Here is a 12,284-nt window from a genome sequence, read left to right as displayed (position 1 = left end):
CCTACAATGGATTAATTAGTCAAGTAGATGTTTTCTTTTGAAAAGGTATTTGTAAAGTATTTATCAAACATCGCCTCAGCATGAAAAAGCCACGACTTTCCACCCTATCATGCCTGCAACTACCTCACCTGTATACATAGTGCGGGGAGAGAGAGAGAGCTTGGTCGTATTATACTGAATGGCATGACGGCTTCCTCCCTCGCATGTAGGTCAACGACTTCCCTCTCTCCCCGCAATTCTCTCATGTTTGAGACTTTCCATGTCCTAGCCAAAAACGACCTCCATAGGAATTTTATAGATTTCTTTTTTCTACCACCATCAGGAAGAAGCTTTATTGCCATCACATAGGTAGTCTGAGCACTACGTTTTTTTAAGGTGCATTAGGTGCATTTAGGGGACATTGACTCAAACTTGATGTATGCCTATTTCAAACCATTAGGGTTAGCAAACCAATTAATGTCTTTGATTCTCTACATCCTATGATGCTTTGTAGATCCGTGCAATACACAAGAGATCTGTGAAATAATGGGGCCTCAGAGATCTGGAGGTGCTAGCGAGCAAGAGGGATGAAAACAAGACAACTAGTGCTAGTTAGCCCATCGAGACCCTTTCCCTACTACGATCCTGTGTTGTGCACGAGAGAAACACGATTCTCCTTTCTCTTCATCGAATGAAAGTACTTATAGTTTCAAAACTTAAATTAAGAAGGGATCCATCCAAAACATGAGTTTTTGCCGAGAATAAGATTTTTTAAAATAAATATATGCATGTTTTTTTTTGGCATATTTATGATTGAGTAAAAGCTAAGATAAACATACTATCTAATCACACTAATCTCAGTTACAAAAGCCAATGAGCATCTTTCTTGATAAACATACCATCTAATCACACTAATCTCAGTTACAAAAGCCAATGAGCATCTTTCTTGCAGCATAGATATTATCATACTCGTGATGAGTACCTTGGATATATCTCAACACCGACATACTTGCTTTCTAATGATTCTCCTAGGGCTTGTTTGCAGAACTTGCTCAAATGAACAACAAAAAAATTGAACATAAGAAGATTATACTATTAACAAAGTTTATATATAAGGTCTCATCTTGCACGGTCTAAATTCTCTTTAATGGATAGCTTTAAATCAACCTCCATTAGAAACCATGCATTTGGTCAGCCAAATGTGAATATCTGTCTCACTTGCATACTTCTTATGAGATTTAAAATGTTGTTTGATTTTTCCTGATCACAATCCCCAAAATGATAACGGATAACCCCAAGAGCAATCATCTCAAATTGTGCAGCACTAATCATATACCTATAAAACCTTTTTTTGGTGATTGTTGCCTATCAAGATAAACTTATTTACAACAACGCGACTTCTCTCAAGAGGCATACAAGTTTGCATCTAAAGGTGCTTGTTTTAGCCTGTGGAGTGCCTTTCATAACCAACAAATCTTACTTTTAAAATCCAAACGCACGAACGTTAGGGATTCCTCCACATATACCTTCATAAAACTGGATTTTACATCCATTTGTTAGAGGGACCACTCCTTTGTGCTATTAATACAAGGATGGTGTAGATTGTGCTCAACCTCACTGTGGGAGCAAAAGTTTCTTGGAAGTCAAAACCTTCAAGTTGTGTAGAACCTTTTGTAATCAATCATGCTTTGTACTTCTCCAAATTACCATCAACAAATTTGTATATTGCTTTGTCAACCCACTTGGTTCTGATTATCTTACATTTTTGGTGGCAATATCCATAACATATCGTGTTTTTTGAGGATGGAGTCATATTCTGCTTGCATTGGGGCTACCATCCAATTTGGATTCCTTTGCAGTTAAATAAGGGTGGTAGGCTTTTGAATCTGACATCAGAGCATAACTCACAAGATTCTGTTGACCCTATTTTTATCCTCTATCCTTTTGTATCCGTGAACACCTTGAGGTGCATCCTTGATGGCAAGAGGTTTTACTGCATCCAAAAGCTACTTATACCACTTAGGGAATGACTTACACTTTTGCCACATAGCATACCCTGGGTCTTTGAAATCCATCTCCATTGGAAAATTATATGGGTTGCTTGTTGCCATGTAGCATGCTTTGGGTCTTTGTATCTTCTAACTTGACCTCATTAACTCCAATCCTTATCCATCCTCATCAAGCCACATGTGGCCAACCCATGTGGCCCATCATTGCTCACATATTTTTTAAATCTCTCCTTTCACCTTCTACATTCACTAATTTACCTCCATCACCAATCAAACACAACCTTTGAGTACATCAATTTGGCATTTCTATTTCAAGCTACTTTAACACCCCCCCTCAATGACAAATTGGAGGGAGTCTAGAAAACTAAACACGATTTTTGTGCTACATGCCTAACACGTATATGGTCATGATCTACCATGTTCATCCATATTTTAAACTCCTTTCGCACAAGACCTCAAGAACAAGGAGGCCCGTAGCACTACTCCCCCTTGCTCCTTGCATCTTGGATAGCCACCACCAATATTTGGGTATGCCAAATTTCTAGCATAACACTAGGCTCTACTTGCATATGTGTAGGAGAAATGTGCAAGGAAATTAAGCTTTTGAGAATCAACTACTCAGGCACTTGTAAAAGTTGCCTCTTCCCACCATTGGTGAGAAACTGGAGCTGATCCAAGATGATCAAACGTTTGCTAAAGCACAAAACATGTAGATAGGAACTAGAGCTAATCCAAAATGATCAAATGTTTTCTACAAGTGTAAGAGGTGATCTGGTTTATGAGACTTTTGATGTGAATGGCGATGTCCACAAGTGGGTGAGTGTAAGGGGTAATTATGAGGCTTTGGATGTGATGGAGTGTAAGTGGCTTAATGCAGCTAATGTTCTATTACAAAAACAAGTATAAATTGACAAGTAATAATAAGTTAAAGGAGACCTTGAAATGCAATCATACTCACCTAGTTTTATTACTTGAGTAAATTCCTATTATAGTCTTTCGTCCAATGCTCTATTTCTTGATGTTTCCTTGATGAAGTAGCTATGGCCTAATCATCAATTTGTACTTCATCACCTCAGAAGTCTAACGTCCCAAACAGACCTTAGAAGGCTTATGAGGACCTTGGACATGAAAGGAACAACTGTTTCAACAGACCTGGTTATGACACGAGCTAGCATCTACTGTTTACCCTCTAAGGTCAGTGGTTGGGGGTAGCTTCGAGTGGCTCAGACTACACGAGGAAGCATCGAGAGGCCTTCCTCAAGATCTTGCAACACGATCCCTTTCTTATAAATAGTGGTGAGACGAGCCCACTTGGCATTACAACCACGTGTGGTTATTCCCCCTCCCCCCATTGAATGAGATAGCCTTCTCCTCTTAGAGCAGCCAATGGAGGAGAAGTGCATCCTCCCCTTTTTTCATCTCGACTCACGTTTTCCCTTTGGGGATAGATTTGCTAGAGGTGTGAGTTTGTGGATGATGAGTCCAGTAGCATGAGTCGTAAACTTTTTCTTAGTTATTCAGTTATAATGCTACTATGAAATGTTTATCCTTACAAGAGACTTGATTATAAAATTTTACACTATCCATGCAAATGGGACATAACTCCTGAATGTCTTTATGTGTGCATTTGAACAATCTTATGAATGTTTGAATGTATGAGAGTTGTTTTGGATTTAATTGATGAATCTATCATAGATTGGATGACAGACATCAATACACTTCTCTTTGGGTAAAATAAATATTATTGAATATAAAAACATTATAAGACCAAATTAAGAACCAAGAAGGAGTATTTGACTTTTGTACAATGTGATTATGGACAAATGGCTTTCTTGCAAAGCATAATCACAATTCACTTTCATGATATCTATTTCACCTCTCGGTTTGTTGAATTGAATTTCAAGAGGCATTGCTTAGTTTTGCATCATGCTTTTTTTTTGTTGCTTGATCTTTTGACTACCTCAAAGAGTGGGAGCTTTCAAGATGCCAACAAGAGCTTGTGCAACTCAAAGAAAATCAATAGTACAACATACCACCAATGGACATAGAGAGAGCTTCACAAGATTCTCACATGAAGTTTTGTGCTCAAAGGGATGAAATGGCAATGCTCTCAAAAGTGTTCAAATTCACACATCTACATATTCACACGTGTGTTAAAATTCACACATGTCCATTTGCATGCATGGTGTAAAATGTTATAATAAAGAGTCTCTTGAAAGGATAAACATTTCACATTAGCATTCAAATTGAATCATTAAGATAAAGTTTGTGACTCCTACTATTCAACATTACACTTATCATCCACAAACTCTCACACATCTAGAAAAGTGTTAAAATTTACACGTCCATTTTCATGGACACTATAAAATGTTATAATCAAGAGTGTCTTGTAAGGACAAACATTGCATAGTAGCATTCTAATTGAATAATTAAGATAATATTTGTGGCATGCTACTTACCATTTCACTTATACATATATAAATTACACATGCTACACTTTTGGACCTTGTTCCCATCATATTTGCTATCTTTTGGACCTTGCTCCCATCACATTTGCTATCTTTTGTGACATTGTTCTCATCATGTTTGCTATCTTTAGGACCTTGTTCCCCATCATATCTACTATCTTTTTTCTGACATTGCTCTTATCAAATTTTCTACATAGCAAGGTACTGAACTTTATCCAAACATGCACTATAAACTGAAAGTAAGATGGCATTCTATATTTCAAAGCAACATAAACTAAATACAAATATGACAATAAATGAGCTAAACAAGAATATTAGAATATCAAAAAATCCACATAATTATTGTAAATACATAAAAAGTAATTATCCAAAAAATATAAACTTCAATATCAGTAATAGTTTTAGGCGAGGATCCACAAGAATATTAGAATATACAAAAATCCACATAATTATTGTAAATACATAAAAAGTAATTATCCAAAAAATATAAACTTCAATATCAGTAATAGTTTTAGGCGAGGATCATACTAATCAAATGGGTTGATAGTAGGGATCACTGTATAATTATCTCCCTACATATGAGCTTCACTCTCCTCTATACAAGCCCTCTTGCCAATAGAAGCTTTCACAATAAAGTGGTTCCACCAATGTTTCCATAATGATAGCATCATGATTAAATAAATAAGAACCCCTTCCTGTGGCTTGGCAAGCTCTCATATGGGAAGCAATCCCACATCCCATATCTCATATGAGAAGCAATCCCATATCGAGTGCCAATCCTTCTAGAGGAACACACAACAAACTTAGAATGCAAGCAATAAAACTTGCACCTGTCTCCAACCTTCTTCAAAGAGACCATGATGAGGATGGTGTCACAATCATGTGGACCACAAGAAGGTAGAAAACTTGAGTCTTTTGCAAGCTAGGGAGAAAAGAATGCGAGGGTCTTTTCGGCTTTGCACCTCTTACCACTCTTGGTAGAGTAACCCTCTCTTGTGGGAGAGCTAGTGTCCTCAACCCCTCCTCCTTCATTGTCACCACAAAAGAGCTTTGAAAATGGGTGGGGAGCAGAGAGAGAGAGAGAGAGAGAGAGAGAGAGAGAGAGAGAGAGAGAGAGAGAGAGAGAGTTATGGAAAGCTCAACTTCTACTTCGATGCCATTGGGATGAAGTGAGAGCATGACGGGGATGAGTGAGAGCATGAGAGAGTAGACAACGAGAAGGAGAAAGGGAGAAGAGAACACACATCAACACCATCACTCACCCACACAATCTGTAGGCATGAATGCAACAAAGAAGAAGAGAGAGCACACAAGCTACTTCAACCATAAGAGCAAGGAGACTCAAACTCAATTATGAGAATGGGATTATGTCTTTTCTCATTAGTCAAAATGTCTTATATACAAGACTCATTTGTACAATGCCCTGTTGGCCCAGCTGTCTAAATAATGTCCGAGGGCCCAATAAGTTAGTCTAGGCTAATTTCCTAGCTTCTTTGTACATTACCGACATTTCTCAAGTTGTAAGCTCTGTGTGTTTGACTATCTTCGGGCATTACACAAATCGTAAGCTAAAAAATTTCCCATAATCATTTTACACAAAACGCATTGTATAGTACAAAAAATATAGCTTGAAGGTGTTGCCATGCATTTGGAGTAATGTTAGCTAATGTGGTTAACATACCACCCTCCCTAATCATGTTTTCGTTTGAAATCGGTAATAAAGCTTAGTGGGAGGATAGTGATAGAAGCCGTTGAAGTTCTAATAGAAGTCAAAGCGAGACTTTGTGTATTGGGTAGTTCGGATGAAAGGCTTTGTAGGGTATCCAAAAGGCTATTTCAAACATATCTTCGAATGTGAGCATGCACCAGCCTTGTATTCACTATACTCATTTATATTTATTGAGTATTTGGTAAAGAGTTGAACCTCAAAGGTAAATTTGATTATACTCATGTTCTGGAAGTTCTTAGATTGTGTAAAACCATTTTGGTTCTAGGGGCACCCTCCAATTCACTTGAGAGTCTCAAATTAGCTACAGAGAACCCTTGTGGTTAAAAATGCATAAAGACCATGACTTGCTAACCTTTGTCAAATGCCAATCAGGGAACTCCACCAAAAGTTGGACCTCAAAGGCCAAATGCATGCCAATTAGGGAACTTCACTACTAAAAGGACGATGATGAGCCAAAAAAATGCGAATTGTAATGACCATGTCTAGGTTAGGTACTGCATCATACTCTTGGATGAACTTGCGGATTATGCAAAGCATCCACTTTTCATTTGAAATAAGGGGTTGTCAAGGTAGATGTATCTAGGGAAATTTGAATAGTAGCTTTGGGTTCTACTCTAGCTCTTGCTCAAAGAGGTTTTAGGCCCATCTGCATTTGATTGGGAAATAAAGTGGGTTGATCCTGAGGTACCTTGGAGCATAGTAGTACTCCTTCTAATACTTGCATGGAGAAGGTAGGGTCTCACTGCCACATCGGCCATGGGATGCCACCATGACTTATGGTCTTTTGCATCTCCCTCAGTCCATATTTGCAAGGCAGTGAGATCTGGACCATTGCTAATGCAAATTCTATTCCAAATAAAGCTTAATGAGACATATATTGTGGCAATCAGTGATCCTGTTGGTATATCGGGGCTAGGGTGAGGGTGTTGCCGCCACTGTTCCATGATCTTGAGGGCTCTGTCCACTGTGTCAATCCTATTGAGAGGATCACGCTAATTGAATGGGTAGTTAGGGGGATGCATTTGCTGCTACTCTTCGATGGGGGTGTTGGGATCTCACCTTCTTCTAAGACATGTGGTGGGAGAAAGGGGTGATCGGCTTGCAAAGTTGATGCCTTGGTGGGTCCATCGACAATGGGGACATCCCCTAGAGAGGTAAGTGGTGGGGCTGGCTTCTTGGGAGACGAGAAGGGTGTGGGTGGTGTTAGAGATATAAAGGGTAACCCAAGGATAAAGAGAATGTGGGGGAGAGGGAGAGCTTCAAACCCTAGAAAGCAAACACACACACACACACAAGAGAGAGCAAGACACAAGAGAGAGATGGATAGCTGAATTTTCTTCTATCTTCTTCTTCTCTACTCAACCAACCATGACATAAAGATAAGAGTACACACTATATGGGTTAGTACTCAACTATTACAACATATAAGGGTCAATCCATAATGTGAACCTGACTAAATAAGCTAGCCAATCTTTAGTAATCCAAAATGGTTGTCACACAGCCTGTCATCCCACACTGGCTGCATATCACCCATAATCTCACCAACCATGCAAGTGGTGTAGATGCGGAAGCTATCACCCAGGCGGGTCATCAATGTCCGCCCATAGCACTAGTTGAGCTCGATATCTTAACACTCCCTCTCGAGCTCAACTCCACACACTGCACTCTAAGTAAGCTCCTAAACCTGTGGAGCTTCTCTATGCCCAATGCCTTCGTTGAAGATGTCAGCCACCTGATCCTCTGTGCTAACATATACTAGATCTACATCTCCTGCTAGAACCTTCTCCCTCACAAAGTGATAATGCACCTCAATGTGCTTTGTTCTAGCATGATATACTGGGTTACTGGCCACCTGTATGTTGCTCATTTTGTCACAATATATGACAACTGCCCTATCCACGGGCTCTCCCATGTCACGAAGTAGCTTCTAAAACCAAGCTACCTCTCACACATAGCAGCACCCCTGTACTTTGCCTCTATACTCGATAAGGCAACTATTGGCTGCTTCTTACTACTCCAACTCATAACAGCACTCCCAAATGAGAAGATAAAACCACTCGTAGATCTCTTGTCTGCAATACTACAACCCTAATCAGTATTTGTGTACCCCATGCAACTGTATCTCTGTACTAGTCTCATAGAAAAGTCCATATTGAACTGTGGAATTTATGTATCTGAGGATCCGTCCAATCGCATCCAAGTGTGGCTTCCTAGGGGCCTGCATAAATTGACTCACAAGTCCAACAGCATAGCTCAAGTCTGGCCTTGTAATGGTCATGTAGATAAAACTACCCACTATGCGCCTCCTGTATGTAGTGGGGTCCTCCAAAAGCTCACCTGTATTTGCGGAAAGCTTTGTGTTATGCTCCAATGGCACTAAAATAGGCTTACAACCTGTCATACCATACTTGGACAACATGTCCAAGCCATACTGTCTCTATAATAGCAAAATTCCATGAGGTGATCTTACCACCTCTATGCCCAAGAAATACCGCACCTCACCCAAATCCTTCATCTCAAACTTCTACTTCAAAAGCATCCTGACATCATGTATGTCTACATCACTATCACCAGTGATAATCAAGTCATCCACATAGATGACTAATTGCATGATCCCTCTGTCTTTTTCACATATAGTGAAAAATTTGCATTGGATATCTGAAATCCACTGGTAACAAGATACTCCCCGATCTTGTTTGACCATGCTTTGGGTGCCTGCTTCAAGCCATACAAGGCTTTGCGTAACTTGCGCACAAAATATCGATGTGCATCACTCTCATAACATGGTGGCTGCATCATGTACACTTATTCTTGCAAATCACCATGCAAGAAAGCATTCTTTACATCTATTTGATGTAAAGACCAACCCTTTGCTGCAGCCATAGCAATGACAGCTCTCATGGTTGTCATTCTTGCAACCGGGCTGAATGTCTCCTCATAGTCTATGCCATAAGTCTGCGCATAGCCCTCGGCTACCTTGTACCTGCTCACTAAACCATCAACATTTTGCTTAACTTTATACACCCACTTACATCCAATTGCCTTCTTTTCCTTAGGCAAAGGCACTAACTCCCATGTTGCATTTGCATCCAATGTTGCTCCTCATCCATAGCATCTTCCCATTTCTTATTTCCAATTGCCTACACAAAGCAAGTGGGCTCAACCTCCTGTATTGCTTTTACCATGTAAGCATAATGATGGGCTGTATATCCATCATATCTCAACCTGTCAACAGGGTATCTAACCCTCGTAGGCCTGTGTACACCTGGATCACTGTCAGGTGTCCTCAAAACAGCCATGGTTCTCCTTACACCAGGAGTAACCACAGATGGAATGCCAAGCTCCTCATCAAGGCTTTGCTCAGAGCCACTAGAGTCACCATCCACATATGAGTGATCTACTGACAGATAAAGGTTGATCTACCTTTTCCTTCCCTTTCCGTGATACATGTGTACGTGCATCATTTCTCAACCTGCATGACCAAGGGCTAACATTGGATTCACTGCTCGAGGACTTCCCAGGTCCACTAAGCACCTGTGATTGCTGCTCTACATGTGGTGCAACATCAGCACTTCTTACATCTCCATCTTTTGTTTACTGGTGCATACCAGCTACTCATCTCATTATTGAAGACAACATCTTTGCTTACTCGCATCTCACGAGTGGTAGGGTTATAACATATATAACTTTTTGCTCCATATCATAACCAATGAAGATGCATTTCTTTGTCTTTGGATCCAACTTTGTTCTCACTACATGTATATATGCAATACACCCAAACACTTTAAAGTGAGACACATCTAGTCTTATGCCTGTAAACTTATGTTCAGGAGTCATACCATGAACAACTGCAATGAGTGTCATGTTCATAATGCACACAACAGTTGCTACTACTTCTGCCCAAAAGTAATGTGGCATATTCTTTTCAGCCATCAAGGCACGTGCCACTTTTGCAATGCGCCTATTTTTCCTTTCTGCAACACCATTCTGTTGGCGGAGTGCACCTTTGTAAACTACCTCTTGATTCCCTTCTTTCTCAGGAAATCGCTGAACTCATTGGAGAAATATTCTCCCCCACCATTTGATCTTAGGCATTTTATTTGCATGCCTTTTTCCTTCTCGACCAAGGCTTTAAATCTCTGAAAGTGAGCAAACACCTCACTTTTCTCCTTCATGAAATAAACCCACACTTTCCTAGTGTGGTCATCAATGAATGTAACATAGTACTTGCAACCTGCAATTGTTGCTGTCTTGGTCGATTCCCATACATCTGAATGTATGACATTCAATGGCCTTGTACTGACATGCTTTTCATGTGGGAAAGCATGTTTGTTTTGCTTACCAAGTTGGCATGATTCACATACCTTATGCATATCGTCAACCTTAAACTTTGGCAAGCTTGCAACAATATTTTGGGCTTGCATAGACTTTAGACGTTGTACATTCACACGACCAATGCGCTTGTGCCATATGTCAATATCTGATTGACACCTATTCCATGCGCAAACATGGCTGCCTTTATCTCAGGCATGTTCACATCCAAAGTAAACATCCTGCCATTTCTGTTACCCTTTGCAACCAAGCGACACTTATTTTTGAAGTCTTCCACAAAACATCCTTGAGGATTAAACCTCACTTGCAGACCCTGCTCAACCATCTGTCCAACAGAAACGAGGTTCTTTGTAATATTCGAAACTTGAAGTACAACAGCCAAGTACTTCATTTTGCCATCCTGCATAGATAATGGCACTTTACCAATATGCGCAATGGGATGCGTAGTATCATCACCTGTTTCTACATAAGCTGGTTTTTTCATTTTTTGCATATCTCTAAACCACTCAGCAGCATGACTGGTCATGTGGTTAGAGGCGGCTGAATCCACATACCATATATCTTGAGATCCTAACACATCCCCTGTTATGGAACTAAGCATGTGTTGCATCACAAAACAACTGCTCACTTTTGTCATCACCTCCATGTTTGCTAGATGATGCAGAGTTGCCTTACTGCAACTTCCCACTTTTAATGTCATTTTGCTTTTTGTAGTAGTCCTTTGCCATGTGTCCTGGTTTGCCACACTAGTCGCACTCTATGATATTTGCATTTTTATTTCTTTGCCAACCACCTCGGTCTCTTTGGCTCCCCCTGCCTCTAGACTGGCCTCTTCCACCTGTGTATGATTGCTGCTGTGAATCATTGGATTGTTGTTGTCTAGAATTCTGATTTCCTTGTCGAGATCACCACCTTGGCCTCGACCACGGCCTCTACCTCTACCTCTACCTCTACTACCTGAATTAGAGTAGAAGGCATGTTCCGATGTGTTCTTGCTTTGTGAAGAAGAATCCTCACCTAAAGCCTTTTCTTCTATGATCAACATCATAGATATCAAGTCCGGAAGTTGGGAATATTCTCCCTAACTACAATGGAGGTCTTGAATGGCTTGTACTCTTTGCTAAGCCCGTTCAGGACAGACACCAAATCATCATCCTTCACTGATACATTGATAGACCCAAGGGATTTAATAATGCCCTTGACCTTTAAGGCATATTCATTGATGGAATGCTTTTCTTTTCCAGAGTATGCAACTCTTGCTTTAACTGGAACTTCCTTGCCTTTGTGTTAGTGTGAAACATCTCAACCAGATTCTGCCATGCAACTGCTAGAGTGTTTGCATCCTGTATGTGTCCTATCATAGTGTCTGTGACACTAATTGAAAGCCATTACATGACTTTTCTTGCACTGTGTTTCCAATCCTTGAATGCCTTTATATTTGTAGCAGGAGTGGCATTTTCCTCAGATAACTCTGGAGGCTCCTCATTGTCTCCTTCTACATAATCCTAAAATCCTATACCTATTAGGAAATTGGTCATTCTGAACTTCCAGGCATGGAAGATATTCTTATCCAACTTCTCACTAACAATCTGATTAATTCCGTTAGACATGTTTTCCTGCAGCAATCAAATAACCTGCAAACAGAAAACTTCTATATGCAACTTGTAATACAGCAGTATCTCCTGTAATTGTTGCAGCAATGGTACTTCAGCACAGTCTGTGTGTCACCAAATGTGACCAGAGTACATATACATACACCCAGTATCA

The sequence above is a fragment of the Cibotium barometz genome, chromosome 3, assembly GCF_041138505.1.
Source record: "Cibotium barometz isolate CiBa-2024 chromosome 3, ASM4113850v1, whole genome shotgun sequence".
In the NCBI taxonomy this organism is placed as follows: Eukaryota; Viridiplantae; Streptophyta; class Polypodiopsida; order Cyatheales; family Cibotiaceae; genus Cibotium; species Cibotium barometz.
This window is presented reverse-complemented; position numbering follows the sequence as displayed.